Raw genomic sequence first — 17,500 nt, 5'->3', positions numbered from 1 at the left:
TACGTCACTCAGATACGAGTTGTGCGTTAACCATCGGTTAACACGCTATCCTCGACGTCACGAGACGTTGAAAAATACATCGTGGTTGGTAAGAGGTGTATATCAAAAAGAAAATACTGCCATTGGCATTAAATAATATTTCGTCGTCTTAAAATTTAATCGATTGGATATTAAACGTTTTAATATCAATATTTAATGATTTCTCGGCAATTTAGAAAAACATTTATGTTTCTGTATTATATCCGATGAATATTTAAAAGAATAGAAAAATTTAATAACATCTTTCAAGTTGTAATAATATTCGTATTTCAGTAGTGGTGAATTATCACGAGTAATACCATTTCAGAACCATTTACCTTGGGATTATTGAGATTGCGTCATTGAGATGGTGCGAATAACCGAAAGCAGTGCGAGTTTGCGAAATTGAATTTAATCGAACGTTGGAGTATTACACACAAGGATCGTAGTTTCGATCGGATCGTTGTAACCGCAGATACGTTGCTTTATGATCAATCTTCGAAAGCTTATCCCAACGAAACTTGCCTCTTAAATCTCTAATTCATCTTACTAGTGATTGTACAAAAGGGAAAGGCAGTTCTGACATCGTTCAAGTTAAATTGTATTGGGGATAAAATTGTTCAGAAATGAATCAACGATTTTCTAACGACACGATAGCTTGTTCGTATCTATGACGTCATTTATAATCATTAAGATCGAGATAACTGTCTTCTCTCGATTGATTTATATTTGTATCATCCAGCGCAATGACACCATTCGTATACGCATAAACGTTCCGAGTAATTAACCGGCCGTGTTAGTTAGCATAGAACGTACCCGAGGTGATATTGGGAAACGATCGTAACCGAAAGTGTTGGTCGAGACGTGTGGGAGATTCGAGCTGGCTGCAATATCATTCCGCGTTATGTATGGATCGTTCGTAGCGTAACCGTTAATCAGATTAGATTTAAAGGTCCCTGGCGAGTACGTAAATCGAGTCTCGCAGAGTATTCGCCGATGTTCGAACGATGTCTCGTTCGTGAGATAGGACAATTCAAAACATTCGTTTTCTCGTAAAATATATTTTTTCTTTTGATAATTGATTCAATTATTCCTTTTAATGATTCGTCTGATAGATCAACAAAAACGAGATTAATCTGATAAAAAGTATCCTTATATGAACGTAACTGTCAAAAGAAAAATGATATTATCATGAAATATTCTTAATAGTAACAATCAATATTACGTAAATAAGTAATGTAAAAATTGAAAAGGCTTATAGTAAAAGAATAGGTATACGTTCATACGTGCCACACGATGGTATCCAGTCCCTCGCATACTATCTGTAATTATAGCTTTCATGAACGGTAATACAGCTGGCAGGAGGTACGCTTGGGTGGTACGACCGAACATTGAAGGATAACAAAGGCGTACGAGCAAAGGTGTACCGACCAAGGCGAGAAGCCTCTCCTGACACGCGATTTTCCTTCTTTGAAACTTGAGCGAACGTGCGCGAAAAAAATGAAAAAGAGGAAGAGAGAAAGACTACTCGGGAAATATTTCAACTTTATTCAAAAGTATTCTCCTTTTCTCGCTCCGTTCGTCTGCTCTATTTCTATCTTTCTATTTCTTCTCTCTCTCTCTCTCTCTCTCTCTCTCTTTTACTTTCGTCGACATTTCATATTCCTATCCCACTTTTTCAATTCATTTTAATCAGGCTTTCATTATTATAAGCAATGCTATTTTTATATATACCTACGCGACCCATTCGCATCTCTAATCAGAGTAGAAGTAATCTTTCGTCTCGACCTAAAACTCGACCGCTTTATGCAGAACTTAAGAAAGCGAGTGAGGGCATGTGAGTGAGAAAGAGAGAGAAAGAAAGAGAGAGAGAGAGAGAGAGAGAGAAGAAAGAAAAAGAAAGAGAGAACACTACGACTATTTTCTTATCTCTTCTCAGAACTTTTACCTCCGGACTATCGCCCTGATTCGTCTTAGTTCCTGGCGCGAGTTTAAAGTTTATTTAGTTTTGAAATTTTTACATTGAAATTCCTTCTCGCACGAAGTATGCTCGATTTACGTTAGTCAGAGTTTCTTTTTACTAATGCATTTGTATGCGTCATTTTTTCTTCTTTTTTCCTCACTCTCTCTCTCTCTCTCATTACTCTCGAAATGTTATATCTCCATTCGGTTATTTCGCGGTCGTGAATTTTTTCGTTAAAGTAGATAGGTACTACTAAAAAAAATAGAAAACATAAGCCATCAAAGTTACGATGTGTGAAATAGGTAAATGGTGTCATTAGGACGACACGAAATCTTTCTTCCTTCTTTCCTTCCTCTTTTACAATGCTACTTACATTTATGTTATGCTTGAAAGAATACGTATTATAAAGACAATGTTCCGTGGTTAAAATATCAACGTAATTATGCTTATCATGTATTTCGTCCAGTTTTTTTTTACCAACCAACTCCTATACACTCCTATACATTTTATATCTTTCTCTTTTTAGATTTAAAGAAAGTAAAATGATGATTTTCATTTAAATAAAGAATCGGAACGATCGAATGAGAAGAACCGATCGTCATGATTAGCCAAAGGCTGTCGTGTTAATTATCTTTAAATTTTTTAAAACACATAGCTGTTGTTACTATTGATATTGGTCGTGGCGTTGTTGCTGCATGGTTCATAATTCATATCTCATAATTTCATTATAAGCAACGAACCGTTAGGTGTAATTCCAAAGCGTGCAGCTCGACGTAGTTGATTTTAATCATTCGCTCAACGTATTTTACGTGATTTATCCCCTGGGCTTTGCCTTTATAAAGATGAAGGAGGCAGAGAAGGATAGAGAGAGAGAGAGAGAGAGGGAAAGAGAGGGGGAAAGAGAGAGATAAAAAAAAGAAAGAGAAAGACAGCGAAGCTTAAGGAAAAAGAGGAAGAACGACACGGCATAAACGGTCCGATTCCCCGTTATATGCAAAGAACTTCTTGGAATCGGCAGTTTTATATCCAAAGGGTCAGAATTTTAATGGGTTGAAATGTAAGATGGATAAAATGGCGGAAGAAGAGGAAGGAAAGAAGAGTGGAAAGAAGATGTTCATCGATAACGAGCACGTCGTTAGCATGGATGCAATTATCGATCATAAACTCGTCCGTATAATAGCGGCTCGCTGTCATTGCGTCTGCGGCCGGCAGTAACGATATCCTTTCCTTCCAACTGTTTCACATTATACGAGTGACTCGTGTTTCCGAATAATTTTCCACTATTATCGTAGTGATATACTAAACGAGCCTACCCAACCACCCACCTCTACCCTCGTTTATAATCGCTTCGGGCGTGTACATATTAAATATACCAATCTGTGATTTCTATTTATACGTTGGACGGTCAGGTATTAACGTAAGAAAGAAAAAAAAAGAAAGAAATAGAACCCGTTTAAACGAGCATGAATTTTATAAATTTCATTGTACGAAGTATAAAGATGTGAGAATGCGGGAGATAGAAAGAAAGAAAGAAAGAAAAGAAAAGAAAAGGAAAGAAAAGAAAAGAAAAGAGAAAGGTCGATTTTTAGTCGTTTCCGAGCCATTTCCAAGCCGTTTTCAAGCCGTTGTTCGCGTTTCCTACTTTCGACGCTCGAAAGGAGCGACAAGTAAAAGCGAATCGTATTGTCTGCCTCGGGATAGGGCACGTCTCTCGTGAGTCCCAGTATAGTCAAAAAGAAAGAGTGAGAGTGAGAGGGACTGGAAGTAGTAACACTAATGTTAAAGTTGATACAAAGAACGCCAGAGCAGTTTTCTTGGGTAACGTCGCAACAACTCTTTTTACTATTTCTATACATATCCTTTCCTATCTCCATCTCCGTTTCTCTCTCTCTCTCTTTCTCTCTCTCTCTCTCTTGCTTTCTCAGTTATTCCCTGGCGTCACTTACTCCCTCGAGATAGAAGTGTGACATTTTTATCTGCACGTCCGCCCTGCAGCAATTCCGGACAGTTTCTTCTCTCTCTCTCTCTTTCTCTCTCTCTCTTCTTTTCTCTCTCTCTCTCTCTCTTTCTCTCTCTCTCTTCTTTTCTCTCTCTCTCTCTCTCTTTCTCTCTCTCTCTCTTCTTTTCTCTCTCTCTCCCCCCTCTCTTTCTCTTTCTATTTCTCTGTCTGTCTGTCTCTCTCTCTCTTTCTCTTTCTCGCTCACTTTTTCTTTTCCCATCCTCCTCCGTTTACTTTTCCGAACATCAAAAGGTACCGAAGTGCAGAGGAAGAGAGTGAGAGAAAATACTCAGTGAGGAAAAAGAATACGGAAATGATAAAAACCATGTTAAATAAAAGTTACACATTGAAAAAGAATCGTCCTCAATTTGTCGATATCTTGAACAGATTTGCACTGATTATAGCAATTTTCTTATCATTAATATTTACTTCTTCGTTTTTTGTTTTTTGTTTTTTCATAGATAGTTTTCATATCAATTAATTAATAATATAAATACAGAATGCAAGCACGTAGACGTATTTAAAAATGACATATACATACGTATAACTTTGAGGATTCGTGTGTTTGAAGACACTCGTTATATTATGAGAATAAGCAAACAATCAATATAATGATGAGTAAAATATCTAAGATAAGGAAAAAATGATAAAATCGAAATTGCATTAAAGTAAAATTATTTAATATTTATATTTTTATAATTTTAATTATTATTACAAATGATTACAGTCATATTTTTATTATAAAAGAATAAATAATGAACAGTAATTACTGATTTTCAAAAGAATTGCCTTTTTGATATCAACGACATCGATATTATTATATCGATTGCATGAAAATGTTCTGAATATATCGTTTTCAAAATATCTCTATTTATAATTCTGATCAACAAACTGTTTACATTGATCAGTTGATTTAGTACGCTTTTTCTAGATATTCATATAAACCAATGGACTTCCAAAAAATTATATAGATCAATGTGTCCGTAAATACATAGATTTTCTGTACATTTGAATATTTTAGAAACTAAAAGTCATAGAGACTTCAAACAAAGATTATTTTAAAGGATTCGAGATTCTTCTTGTAATTTTTCGTCCTATCGGTAATAATTAATTAACAATTTTTTTTACAAATAATTCGTATAAAAAATTTCTTTTAAATTAACACCAGAAAAGACAAACATTTCTCTACCTTGTCTTATAACAAAGTAATAGTACATAATTTATGTAAATAGATAATGATGTATTACGGACATAGAGGCTAAGAGACTCATTTGTTACGGAGTATATTACGACGCAAACGCTGTTATTGTACTAAACACTGCTGAGAAACTGGCACTTGTTTCAGGGCTTCGCTCGTCTACGTTACTCTACGATCGAGTCGAATTATCTCGCTAGCTCGTTAATGTCTAGGAAAGTCGCTATTCTAAGTGCACTCTTGCATGTATTATTATTATCCGAAGCCATTCCGGACGTGGACGGGATAATGCATTCTCTCGATATTAATATCGATTTTAATGCGAGAGCTCGTAATAACGCTGGGGAACCGTAAAGATAATTATAAAAAATAATAGCTTGCGGTAGAAGGGAGCATTAACACCGTCGACTGCCAAGCCAATATCGCATAAATCGATACCGTTTACTAAACGCTTTTTTCATTATTGTATTTTTTTTTCTTTCCCCTTTTGTTTTTTTTTCCTTTGTAAAACAGGTATACAAAGCTCACTGTCGTATTTTTATTTTTTATTTTTATTTTCATTTTTATTTTTTTTTTTTTTGTTATACCGAATCTTATTAAATTTTATTTACAATTCATTGATTTTGTAAATATTAAAAATAACACATGAACGAATTTCTCGATGACTCATTTAACAGACAAAGTGTTTGAAACGAATGTTACATTTTCTGAATTGAACTCGAGCTGAAGCAACACGTGCTTTGAAAATGCAACGAATTGCTATACTACCTTTCCTCTCGCTGGACAACGACGAGAAGGGATATTAACAAGGTAAATTCGCGCGTGCCTCGTACCTGTTAGCAACGTACGCTGTATCACCCACCGTCCTCGAAATATGTAATTCCATTGTCCATAATTGTGCCTTCTGCTAAAACTTGAATACACTCTTGGTCCCTCGTGCGAGCCTTCATAAACCCGGAAGCGTGTCATGCGTTGAAAAACTCGGATTACGTTCGTTATTTTGTACATGTGCGAACACGATTTGAATGATTTTTTTTTCGTTACTATGTATGTACGAATAGTTTATAAAAAAAAAAAAAAAAAAAACAAAATAGAACAAACGAAGCACAGTAATTGTAAATTTAATAATTTTCACAATATGATTGGGCAATATATGTATATTCATATTTTACTTTTTTATCAAGTATATAAATTAATCATTTTTATCAGTTCATCGTAAACATTATTGTAATTTTTGATTGCTTTCTTTTTTCTTTGTTCTTACTTGGACATCGTTTTCGCAAGAATCGCAAATAAGTATAAGAGATTGTTGGACCATCAAGAGGCATTAAAAAGTCTTAAATCGTGCAGCAAGACGTAACGTCGTGTTAAAGCGAGGGACGACGGTCGGAATAAATATCAGGTGCTTCTGAAGCATACCGACGACGACGACAGCCTCGCTATTGGTTTGTTCCACTACGCTTTAGAAAGAGATAGATAGATAGATACACACACACACATAGAGAGAGAGAGAGAGAGAGAGAGAGAGAGAGGGAGAGGGAGAGAGAGACAGAGGAGAATATAGTTAGCAAAGTATAGTTGGCGTACGCTCGTAGAAACTGCTCGTTCGGCTGCCTATAACCGTCCTAACAATGCCCCGATCGTGTACACGCATACATCAGTAATAAAGTAAAGCAACTATAAGCCCCTTAGGTAAGACCGTACACCATAGTGTAACTAGAGATTATACCGGTGCAACGTTCTCCTCGTAAATTGATATTAAACTTTTGTCATAATGCTTCGAGATTTTTCATTCAAAAGGGACTACGTCGTACGACTTGTGAAGTTTACGTCTTGTTTTGAAAAAACTTGGCCATTTTCTTTGCCTGATAAATAGAATTTTTTTCTTTGTATATTCGAAGAAATTTCACGAATAAAGTCGTTGTTATTTCAATCGTTAATTAATAATACATATGCGAATTATTAAAAAGATACAAATTAATTATAAATTAATAACAATTGTTTTTTCCTTTTCGTCTTTACTTTTTTTTTTCTTAGCTAGAAACAAACTTATTTCTTCATATCTAGAATATCCAGAGTAAAAAAGAATGAGTTCCCTACGTGTTCCGATAAAACGTGCCATTTTCGAAACGAACCTTCGATGTTGGTGCCGTGCGATAAAAATACGAAAGACGGCTTACCACGATAATAATTTCTCGTTTCCATCGGTCTACCATCGTAATAAGTATCAATTAGACGGTAGATTAGAAACATTATTTCAGCCATGTCGACCCTCGGATTTCTATCTATCTTCTCACTTTTTCTACTTTTCCGTTTCCCTTTTTTTTTTTGAACATTTCTTCCTTCCGCTTTCCTTTTTTTTTCTTTTCCTTTTTATTTTATATTTTCCTTTTTTTCCATTCTGTTTGTAGAACTTCTCGAAAGAAGGTAACGACAGTCAAGCAAAAAATTAAAACTTTTTTCACAAGCAGCGCCATTCGATATCGTAACTATTTAAATATTTAAATAGTCATCTTTGGGATCGTGAGCTTGAAGGTGCGCGTTCATCCGCTAAACGCTCTTTCCTTCACCCTTCTTCTCCTCCTCCTCTTCTTTCTCCTCTTCTACCAGTACTCGTTTGATCTTCGTGGCGAAACTATTTTAACTGCGATACATACAGTTCGACCTAATCCCTTGCGACTAAGGCAGTAGTAGTAGTAGTAGTAATAGTAGTAATAGTAGTAGTAATAGTAGTAGTAGTAGTAGTGGTAGCAGTAGTCTCTTGAATCTGCGGAATACCGTGTAAAAGTTACGATTAAAGTTCGTCCTTGCGTGAAAAGCAGTTTATTACTGAATCATGTGTACCTAGCTTAGTAATCCAACGTATAAACGAGTTGAACGATTTACGTAATCTTATTTCTTGATTGAAAAAGATTAGGAAGGAGAAAAAAATAAATAACGATCAATCGATATGTGTTTTATTTTCCATGATTATATTTACATATTTATTAGAGGGATATCCCATTAGTCGTATGATATATAACAAGAAGTCACTATACAATGTATGTACATGTCCATAGTACATGTTATAACTCTCGCATGTCGGAGGCAATTTGAATCACGGTGTTCACGTGAACCGACTTGGAATTTAGTCGACTGCCGTTTTTTTTTTAACTTTTCTCTTCTTCATTTTTTTCTTTCCCTTTCTTTTCTTTTCTTTTCTTTACTTTTCTTTACGTTTTTCTTTTCTTTTTTTTTTTTGCCAACCTCTAAATCCTATTACTCAAAATGACTTTAAACGAGAAATATAAAGACCGACGCAGAACTAAAGCTGGACGAGAAATTTTTAAGGGTGAGTTTAAACCGAGAAAATTAGACGCTTTATAGTCGTTGTAATTTCTGCATATACATACATAGATTCTACGTGAAAATAAGGCTTTTTAAACTAGCAAGTATCAGAAGGGAAGTAGCGTAATATGTTTCCAACGATCTATGGAAATACATCATGTTGAGTTTGCCTTGTTATTTCATTGGATACATCGTACGTTTGCGTAAAGACTGTCCATTGCTATTTCGTTTTACAAACGACTAAGAATTTTAATACAATTTTCTTCTCGCAAAGAGAAATTTCATTTGTTTTTCTTTCTTTTCTTTTTTATCTTCTATTTCATTCCTTTAGGACAGCTTTCCTCGCACGTGATACCGAGTATAATCCTATATATATGTACGTACATATATGCGTTTCAATTGTACATGTGTATATTTGTGTATGTATGTGTGTGTGTGTGTGTGTGTATACTTTGCAATAAATGCTCGTAGTCGGACGCGATCCATTTGCTTTTATTTCCTCTTATAATGAAAATCGAGCGAAACGCGCGGCCAACACGTGTTACGGATGGTCTGGCCGGATGCCTGTTGTCATCGCCGAGGTGGATGCGGGGGCTAACGTGTCTACGACTACTTTGTAAATGGTCGAGCCTGTTGTATTGTACTACTCGCCTCGTCCAAGAGCTATAGCTGGGAATTAACAGGTACACACATGAGGTACATTTATTCTTCTTTTAGAGAAGGACAATGAACTAATGTTATACGACTTTGAGTTCTCTATTTATAACATTTCAATATAACAAGATATGTACATCCATAAGTTCAAGTGAGAAATTCTTTATTCGAAAATTTGTAAAAATTACTTTCATTATAATGATAATTATTAATTATGAAAATTTGAAAATTTTAATAAATTTTTTTCTTCAAAAGTGATATCTATAGTTTTGATAATCAAAGTATTTCCAAAAAGATAAAAGAAGAGAGAGAAAGAAAGAAAAAGAGAGAGAGAAAGAGAGAGAGAGAGAGAGAGAGAGAGAAAGATAAAGAAAGAAAGAGAGAGAGAAAGAGAAGAGAGATTGTTATTGCAGGTTTTAGAAAGAGAACGTTGGGGACATCTGGAAACACTGTCGAGGCGAAGTAAATCGTTCCGCTCGAGCGAGCGCTCGGTCATATGAAGTTCACCCTCTCTCTCTCTCTCTCTTCTCTTCTCTTTCCGCGATGACAGCTGACACGCGTTGCTTGCAAGGAAATAGGATTTGCCATCCCCTGTGCTAGAGAAAGCTCTGACGAAACACGCCGAAGGCTGCTATACAAAAAGCATGTGCGTGTCTCGTAAAAAAGAGAAATTCATTTTCCTGACGTTGTAAATTTTTCGTTGCTCCTCGTAATTACTGTTATTTAGTAAAAATGAAATTTTTCTATTTTTTTCCTCTCTTTTTGTTTTTCCTTTCTTTCTTTTTTTTATTTCAAAAACAAAGTTCCCTTATTTTTGAACGGAATATAATCATTACCGAATTTATTTTTGTTTTTCAAGCTTTCAATAATAGTTCATGGCGAATGAAATATTACTCCGAATTAAAATGTTTATGAATAAAATATTAAGAGCTATCGATTATATCTCGAGCGTGGTAGGAGTTCAAAGCTAAAGTGGGTCTTGGGACTCGATGGAAAGGTGAAGAACCGAACGAACGGAAAACGTGCCGCATCGAGCTTACCTTATACTACTCCCCCTTTCTATCTATCAGTCTCTCTCTCTCTCTTTTTCTTTCTTTTACTTTCTCTCTTTTCCTCTTATTAATATACACGGTATGAAAATTCAAGGATGCTCCATATCGTACCGAACGATTTCCAATGAAATTCCCTCGTTATGGAAAAATGAAAAGAAATTACGAGAGTTCGAGGAGAGCAAAAATACGATCATAATGGGTCGAGACCAATTAACGATCGGCCGTTCGTTAAGAAATTCGAGTTTTGATGTAACAAGAGTTAGATATCTGTTACTCTTGAATAGTTCAATTTTTATTTCTTTCTGTTTTGTTTTGTTTTCGTAACAGATTCATAGTTACCAGTTTCGAAAATATTTGCGGATATAGAAAGAATAAGAGATATAAAAAAAATGAGGTAAAAACAAATTTTTTAAAAATATATGATTTTCGAAGTATCTCTGATATCGTTCTTTAGAAAAAAAAAGATATGAAAATTTTAAAAAAAAAGAGCACCAGGAAAGAAAAAGAAAAAAAAGAAGTTCCATTTAAGGTAAGGGAAATAATAACGCGTGCATATTTTTGACAGAATACCTAGCATACAATGGAGGATACGTGTATCCCGTTACATAGACTCGATTTCTCGATGCACTTTAATCCCAGCGAAACCCTCATGTCCCGACTAAGCGAGCCTGCGGAGAGCGGAGAAGCGGAGAACCGGAACGAAGCAAATGCATTCTGCCGCAGTCGAAATGGAGCAATGCGGATCCCGAGCAACGGTTCTAATTTGTAAGCCGTCACTGTCGAATGATAGGGCACTCTTTACCATTCGACGTATATATGTATGTGCGTGTGTATTCGTATATATATTATGTGTGTATGTGTGTGTGCGTATATATATATATATATATATATATATATATATATATATATGTATATATATATACCTATCTACGCGTATACTCGATTTGTGCGAAATATATACTCATACACATTTACATATGTACGCACACAAATGTATACAACATATGCATACTATATTCGGTGTTAGCGACGCGTGCCACGGGAAATCGTAGGAAAACCATCGTCGATTTTCCGCAACGCGCTGGTTACTTGCTGTTAATAATATATCGTTTGATTTATCACTCGTATTTGAGATAATCACGATTTACGGGCGTTAATAATACTTCAAAGTGAATGTATGTTCTATGAACTCACTCAATGATTTCACTGATAAATTAAGATATTTTTGAACGATAATATCTCTCTCTCTCTCTCTCTCTCTCTCTCTCTCTCTCTCTCTCTCTCTCTCTCTTGTACTGTCAACAGGAATATGCTAGCTCTTCCCACATACGCTTTCGAAGATGACAGATCATCGATACGAATCTCATGTCCTCCTTTATTAAAATCGACGTTGATGGAACGTCGACGTAGCTTTACCAGCAGGAGAGCTTCACTCGAGTAGATTTTAAACGCGCGAAACGGCGAATCTTCTCGAAATAGTTTTTGCATACATAACATGTTCCTTGAATCGTCAAGTATTGACATATTTTCCCGATAATCATGCATTACGATCAGTTAAATTGAAAGACAACTATCTCGATTATATAATTAATTTATATTTCCTTTTATATTTTTAATCTATTTTATCTTTTTTTATCCATTTCCATTTATTATTATTATTATTATTATCAATGTATTAGTTTCTCTTTTGGTTCAAATATCTTTACATGCATTTAATATTTTTAATCCCGTTTCGTTTTATCTTCTTTTATTTCTTTATTTTTTTTTCTTTTTTATTTCTGTTAAAATTTTTCTTTCGTACTTATTTCAACAATACCTTATATCATATTTTACAATATACATACGTATGAGTCTGCGTATATAATTGAATATTTTTCTTCGAATAAAAAGTTACAAAAAAAGAAAACAAAAAAGATAAAAAGGGAAAGAGAAATGAAATCTCGATCACTCGCACAATGGTTTTTATCCCTTCGCCCGTTAGGAAAATTATAGGGCTCCCGATCGCCCCGAGTGAAACGCTGGCATAATAATTATAATTGAGTTAATAGTCGGCGAAAGCGCAACCGCTGGAAAATTGCGTTGCCGCGGTCCGTTGCATTCGATCGAATCCTCCTCGCAGTCGCAAGCATAAACGCCTGCGGTAAACATCGTACCAACGTTGTTCATTTCTAGACGTCTTCTTGCCTATCCGAAAATAAGTTCTCTCCTGTCGTCTTTGAAACATTTAATTTATATCTTATATCTTATATCAAAATCATTACATAATACATTTCTCTAATTATTATCATTTTAAGAATTTCGAATGTTCTCTCCTTTAAGAAAACATTTAAAAACGAATATTCCAATATAAACAATTCACATAGTAATTCTAATGAAGAAAGTAAAGAAACATTAGAAACGTCAATAATCGTGTTTCTTCGATCTGTAGCTAACGCGATGTATAGGATTCGTCTCTGAAAACGAGAACGACGTGAAGCGAATTTTCTCATGACTCGGAGAAAAGAAAAAGAGACACGTGAGTCTCTACTTTCGGTTCTCAATGCTGGCCCACCAATAGCAGCACGCTTTCCTCATGTCTTTTCGTTTCGTTTCTTGTCGATCGAAGTTAGAGAAGGGCGACATGTACTGGTATGTGTCTTGGATGCGCTATTACAGTAGAGAAAGAAAGAGAAAGAAAGAGAGAGAGAGAGAGAGAGACAAAGAAAGAAAAAATATATGTAGGTCGTGAGCGTAGTCAATCCGCGACGTGCCCGAAAGGTTAACATTCGGCTGGCACGTTCTAGATCCAAAGAAATTTTCACGGCAATGGTCTTGGCGCCGCGACGGTGGTTCGAAATAGGAAAAAAAGAAAGAGAGGAGAAAGGGAGAGAGAAAGAGAGAGCAAAGCACGCAAAAGCAGACATTTTTATGCATTTATTCACACAGCTCCCAGATGCATACTACGGCTTTTTACGTGTCGCCCACGCATGTCTTTTTCTAACAGTCTGTGTCGTATCAGTATATGTGCTTGTATGTATATGTTGTGTGTGTGTATGTGTGTGCCACCGCGTGACCGTACACGTTCGTACCAGCTTGCACGGCTCCCGATACTGCCGATAAATATTTGCGCATGGGGCTACAGGGAAATTTCCTGAAAACGCATTCCCCTCTTTGCTGTTCTCTCCTCGATCGTTTTCTCCTTCCTTCCTTCCTTCCTTCCTTCCTTCCTTTCTTTCTTCCTTCCTTCCTTTCATCTTTTTATCCTTCTCATCCTTTCCTTGAAGCGACTAAGCTATCAACGATAATGGTGGTATACTTTGTATTCCGTATGTTTCTTGTGAGACAATTTCGTCAATGGTAATACAAAAAAAATTCATATTTCATTATCTTGATAATATATATATAGTTTTTCTTCATCTCAAAAATATTTACACGGGATACGTGATGATACAAGTAAAGTAAAAAACAGATATGATATGAGTATTAAAACGATGCAAAATATTTTCTGGTCATTGTCAAAACTCAAGAATTTAATTGGTCCGATACAGGGTCCGATAGATTTTTTTTTTTTTTTTTTTTTTCTTAAAATAATACAATTTTTATTAATCGTTGCAAATTGTCAAATGGGGTAAAGAAAAAAAGTACTTTGAATTTGCGAAGAATTAATGCATTTCTTTTTTCTTTTTTTTTGTCCACGTTAAAAGATAGAAAAGATCGTCGTGACCCTCTCTCGAGAGATGTATTCTATGGGATTTGAAAAGTGGTTCGTACGGATAAACGCTTTTCAACGCAACGGATGATCTCTCCTTCCCTCGTAGTTAAAGTACCCACCGGGAGTATGGTGTTCTCGCGCGAATATTCCATATCATTCGATTCTACATACATAAATACATATGTACATACACACATAGTTACTACGTTTGTATATATTTATATATATTTCGTTATATATGTATATAACGAAACGGATGAAGAACGGCTTGATCGATCGATACGGAAACTTGTATTCAATGTGTTCGCTTTGAGACCATTGGGAACCTTTTATATTCCGTTGCTTCCAGATACCACACACGGATATTTGTATCTTTACTTCTCTTTCTTAGAGATAGTTCTTTATTGGGTTTTTCAAAAGTAATATTGCCTGTTTCAAAGACGTTCCCTTTCTATTTCTTTTTCTTTCGATTTCTATCCGTATTAGTATACTTTCGGAACGTTTGATCTATCGACATAAACGGTAATAATACATAAACGATTCATCTATTTCTATTATGTTTATCTATACATTCGTTAATATCGAACGTTTTTCCTTCAACTGTACAAAAAGATCTTGATTATATCTTGAACGAACTACACGACTAGTTCAGGAAACACCATTCACAATTCTCTTTTAAATTAAAATCGGAACGCTTCGCGGAAAGTACATTAGAGGAAAGCACTCGCAAAAATGGACAGTGTAGAGAGAAAGAATAGGATAATTCGATCTCCTCGAAAACGGGGATAGGATAGTGCGTGGATAATGCTTGGATCTTCCTACTATCTGATTCGTTTCCTTTCTCTCTCTTTTTCTCTTACACACTTTTTCCCACTTTTCTCTCCTCATTCTTTTGTTTCTCTCATTCGTGGTAACGCGATAACGGCAAATGCTGCTCCGTGCAAATGATTTGGGTAGTGCCACTTCGAATTCTCTCTCTCTCTCTCTCTCTCTCTCTCTCTCTTTCTTTCTCTCTTTATCTATCTATATACACAAATGTATATGTGTGTATATAAATGTACATAGAAAAAAGGTAGTTTAACATTGTTTCTCGTTATATTCGGATGCATTCAATTTTAGAAAAAGAATGTTACGTCGGAGGCATCGACGATACTCGAAATACAGATAGCTGCTGATATCCAACCAACAGAAATGTAGTATACGTCGAGGACGGTTTATTTATAGAAAAGAAGAAGGTATATTTTTTTTTCTTTTCTCCTTTTTTGCGGGTGGATATGTCTTTTTTAGTAGAAACGGAGCGAAAGAAAAATCGATAGGAAATAAAAGAGATAGAAGCTTTTTCTATCTATCTATCTATCTATCTATCTATCTATCTATCTATCTATCTATCTATCTATTTATCTTTCTTTCTCTCTCTCTCTCTCTCTCTATCTCTCGATGTCGCCTCGTCCTGGTAACTTACTGCATAATACACAGTATTGTCTGTATATAGCTTTACCGATAACTCTACCCTTTCCTTTTACTTCGAATGATTTAGCCGTAGGAACTTTTCGAGAGTCGCCAATGCTCATCGGCAACAAATTGGAAAGTGTTCATCGGACCTTCGTTCTCTTAGATTAGGAGGGAACCCCTCCAAAAATTTCGGACGGTTTCCCTTAGAAATTTTCAAGTCATCTTTTTGCTTCTTGCTTCTCTTGGATTCGATCCAGAACGGATCGAGACAGTTGGGATATTTGGGGAAGAAAATACGTACGTGAGCGCTGAGCTTTCAACGATCGAAAGAAACGCAAAAAAAAAAAGAAAAAAAGAAAAATGGAAAAAAGATCCACAAAATATACGTTAGCAAAAGGAATCACACATCCGTGCCAGTGTCTCGATTTTGATGATAAAATTTTAGTAGAAAAATTAATCTGGATTTGGAAAAGTTATATTGCTTGGCAACGAATAGAGAAAGACAGAAAGAGGAGGTATGGAAAGTTTAGTTTACCCTTGGGAATCAGCTGATCGATCCTTCCTCTCGACTCTCGACTTTATTCTTTTTTCACGACTCGCTGCTTGGAAAGCTTCACGTTTAGAAAAAAAAAAAGAAAAAAAAAGAATAATGTCCATTCCCTGGAAATTCTAGTCACGTATATACGTACCATAGCTTTATCGTTCCATCTTACATTGCATTCTTCTCGATGCAGTCCATAATTTGTAATATACAGGATTGAAATCATTATTTCTTTTTTTTTAGCACATTGAATATATATATATATATATATATATATATAAAATATATATATATATATATAATATAAAATATATATATATATATATATATATATATATATAAAAGAGATATATTAATATAAAAGAAATGAATAAGTCAATACAATTATTGTCATTTAAAATAATCTTTCAAATAGAAAATATTATTTCATATATTTCATATATAATCGTGTTATTATAATTGTTACTATATTTCTAAATATCTCACTCTCTTACTGTCTCTCTCTCTCTCTCTTTTTTTTCTCTGATAAATCGAATGATGTCTTTTATGAAAATCCGTCGTTACGAATTTCGTTGGGTCTAGAAGGCAAAATGAAAAAAGTAGTAGTAGAACGTGCAAGCCATCGACATTTTCTTCAGAATACATCGCTCGCGAATGCAGCAGAAGAGTCAAGTGCATAACGCACGAATTTACCATATTTTTCGCTGGTATTCCTCTCTTCCTCCCATACAGTGGTTCCGCCTTCATAATGCCTATCTGCATTCGTAAAATAAACGTACGACTGAAAGTCTCTCTCTCTCTCTCTCTCACTCTCTCTCTCTCTCTCTCTCTCTTTCTCTTTGTCTATCTGTCTTTCTCATTCAGTGGTCCTGCAGCGGAAGCAAACAGAACTTATTACAGATGCAGTCGGCGTGGCTGAGCGTTAAACGGATTTGTCGTTTCAACGAGAAAGTTAATACCTCCGTTTACGGCCGGTACGGCTGGTAATTTATTGTTCTACCCTCTCTGTCTCTTTTTTTTATCTCTCTCTCTCTCTCTCTCTCTCTCTCTCTCTCTTTCTTTCTTTCTCTTTTCCCTAGTCGACGAAGACTCGAGAATACCGTTACCAGTTTCGACAGAAAGAAGAATTTAAATTTTTTCTTTCCTTAATCGATGCGAGACACGTCTTTCTCTCTTTCCTTTTTCTCATTTCAGCGAAAGTGTCGTTTAAGCGGATCGCGGATATAAAGTTTCTAAGTGCCACGTAGTCGAAACGCCGGCTTTGGCACCGTTAAAGTGACATTTCTCGCTTAATCACTCGATCGTTATTAAAACTCGCGTTTCTTCTGTCGTACAAAGAAGAAAGACATATGCTTAGGATATTGTGTTCTTTTAAAGTGAATAGCACGAATACTTGTAATGATCTTAAAACCGAGAGAAAAAGATATCTTTCACTTATAGGGATATGATTTGATTTGATTTGATTTTAATCGAATTATTTCTTATTCTTTTTTTGTTTCATCTTATCCCTTATTTTGAAGAAAAAAAATCTCATAAATAAAAGTTGATTAAAAATTGATGTATGTATTTGGCAATAGCTAGCAAGAAAACATTTAAATCTCGACTATG

General features: G+C 35.2%; 1 protein-coding gene across 1 annotated transcript in view; it reads left to right on the top strand.

The window, feature by feature from the left end:
- Positions 1-17,500, top strand: part of LOC124423046 (teneurin-a) — a 483,434-nt gene that overhangs the window by 71,968 nt on the left and 393,966 nt on the right. The window lies entirely within an intron of this gene.

The sequence above is a fragment of the Vespa crabro genome, chromosome 3, assembly GCF_910589235.1.
Source record: "Vespa crabro chromosome 3, iyVesCrab1.2, whole genome shotgun sequence".
NCBI lineage: Eukaryota > Metazoa > Arthropoda > Insecta > Hymenoptera > Vespidae > Vespa > Vespa crabro.
The sequence above is the reverse complement of the archived record's forward strand: the minus strand, read 5'-3'. Positions and strand labels throughout refer to the sequence as shown.